Consider the following 2511-nt stretch of genomic DNA (forward strand, 5'->3'; position numbering starts at 1 on the left):
TGCAGGAGTCAATGATAGCCGGACCCCTGCTGTATGCGCCGGCATCGGTGTTTTCTTTAACCCTCGCACTGCTGCGGTCAGCGCTGACCGCGGCACGTGCGGGATCCTGCCGAGTGCGGGGTGGCCATCAGGTCCCCGCACTGCTGTGACGGGGACCCAATCGCAGGGAAGGCAGCCCGATGCCTTCCTTAGGCATTGTGGCTGCCCTCCGTGACAGCCTGTGAGATCCAGCCCCCTGGATCTCACAGGCAGGAATGCTGTAAGTGTAATACACTTACAGCCAATGCATCACAATACAGAAGTATTGTAATGCATTGTAAAGGGGATCAGACCCCCAAAAGTTGAAGTCCCAGAGTGGGACAAAAAAATAAAGTAAAAAAAATTAGGTTTCAAGTAGGACATAGTTTTAAATTAGAGGGGCAAAGGTTTAAAAGTAATATCAGGAAGTATTACTTTACTGAGAGAGTAGTGGATGCATGGAATAGCCTTCCTGCAGAAGTGGTAGCTGCAAATACAGTGGAGGAGTTTAAGCATGCATGGGATAGGCATAAGGCCATCCTTCATATAAGATAGGGCCAGGGGCTATCCATAGTATTCAGTATATTGGGCAGACTGGATGGGCCAAATGGTTCTTATCTGCCGACACATTCTATGTTTCTATATTATAAAAAAAAAAGCGTCCTTTTCACAAAATAAAGTTAAAAAAATAGGGAAAATAAAAAAAGTAGACATACTAGGTATCGCCGCATCCGTATCAACAGCTCTATAAAAATATCACATGACCTAACCCCTCAGGTGAACACCGTCAAAAAAGTAAAAACCTTTTACATCACTAAAAGAGCAACACCAAGCGATCAAAAAGGCTTATGCCCCCCAAAATAGTACCAATCTAACCGTCGCCTCATCCCGCAAAAAATGAACCCCTACCTAAGACAATCGCCCAAAAAAGAAAAAAAAATATGGCTCTCAGAATATGGAGACACTAAAACATGATTTTTTTTTTGTTTCGAAAATGCTTATTGTGTAAAACTTAAATAAATAAAAAAATGTATACATATTAGGTATCGCCGCGTCCGTAAGAAGCTGCTGTATAAAAATATCACATGACCTAACCCCTCAGGAGAACATGTAAAAAATTAATAATAAAAATTGTCAAAGCCATTTTTTGTCACCTTACATCGCAAAAAGTGTAATACCAAACGATCAGAAAGTCATAGGCACCGTGAAATAGTACCAAACAGTCATCTTATACCGAAGAAAATGAGCCCCTACATAAGTTGCCTAAAAAATATAAAAACTACGGCTGTCAGAATGTGGAGACCCAAAAATGCTTTATTATGTAAAACTGAAACAAACAACCAAAAAAAGTTGTCATATTTGGTATTGTCGCATCTGTAACAACCTACTCTATAAAAATACTACGTGATCTAACCTGTCAGATTAATAAAAATGGTGCCAAAACAGCTATTTTTTGTTACATTGCCTCACAAAGTGTAATATAGAGCAACCAAAAATCATATGTACCCTAAAATAGTACCAACAAAACTGCCACCTTATCCCGTAGTTTCCAAAATGGGGTCACTTATTTGGAGTTTCTACTCTAGGGGTGCATCAGGGGGTCTTCAAATGTGACATGGCAGCTTAAAATTATCTCAGTGAAATCTGCCCTCCAAAAACCATACAACGCTCCTTTTCTTCTGCACCCTGCCGTGTGCCCTTACATCAGTTTACGACCACATATGGGGTGTTTCTGTAAACTACAGAATCAGGGCAATAAATAATTAACCCTTGCTTTGTTGAAAAAATGGAAAATCTGCCCAAAAAGTGAAATTCTGAAATTTCATCTACATTTTCCTTTAAGAAAGTTTGTAAAATCAGTTTTGAATACCTTGAGGGGTGTAGTTTCTAAAATGGGGCCATTTATGGGTGGTTTCTATTATGTAAGCCTCACAAAGTGACTTCAGACCTGAACCTGTTCAGAAAAAGTGGGTTTTAGAAATTTTCTGAAATAATTCAAGATTTGCTTCTAAACTTCTAAGCCTTCTAACATCTCAAAAAAAGAAAATGTCATTTACAAAATGATCCAAACATGAAGTAGACATATGGGAAATGTAAAGTAATAACTATCTGTTTTTAAAAGCAGAGAAATAGAAATTTTGAAAATGGCGAATTTTTACAGATTTTTTTTGTATATTTGATTTTTTTTATAAATAAAAATGAAATATTTTGACTCAAATTTACACGGTCATGAAGTACAATATGTGAAAAGAAAACAGTCTGGCTTGGATAAGTAAAAGCGTTTTAAAGTTATTACCACATAAAGTGACACTTGTCAGATCTGCAAAAAATGGCCTGGTCCTTAAGATGACAAATGGCAGGGTCCTGAAGGGGTTAAACTCTACATTTTACTGTTCCTCTGTTATACCACATTCACACGTCAGTGTTCGGTCCAGTGATTTTGAGCCAAAACCAGGTGCTACTCTATACACAGAACAGGTGCAGATCTTTCCC

Source organism: Bufo bufo, chromosome 3 (assembly GCF_905171765.1).
Source record: "Bufo bufo chromosome 3, aBufBuf1.1, whole genome shotgun sequence".
In the NCBI taxonomy this organism is placed as follows: Eukaryota; Metazoa; Chordata; class Amphibia; order Anura; family Bufonidae; genus Bufo; species Bufo bufo.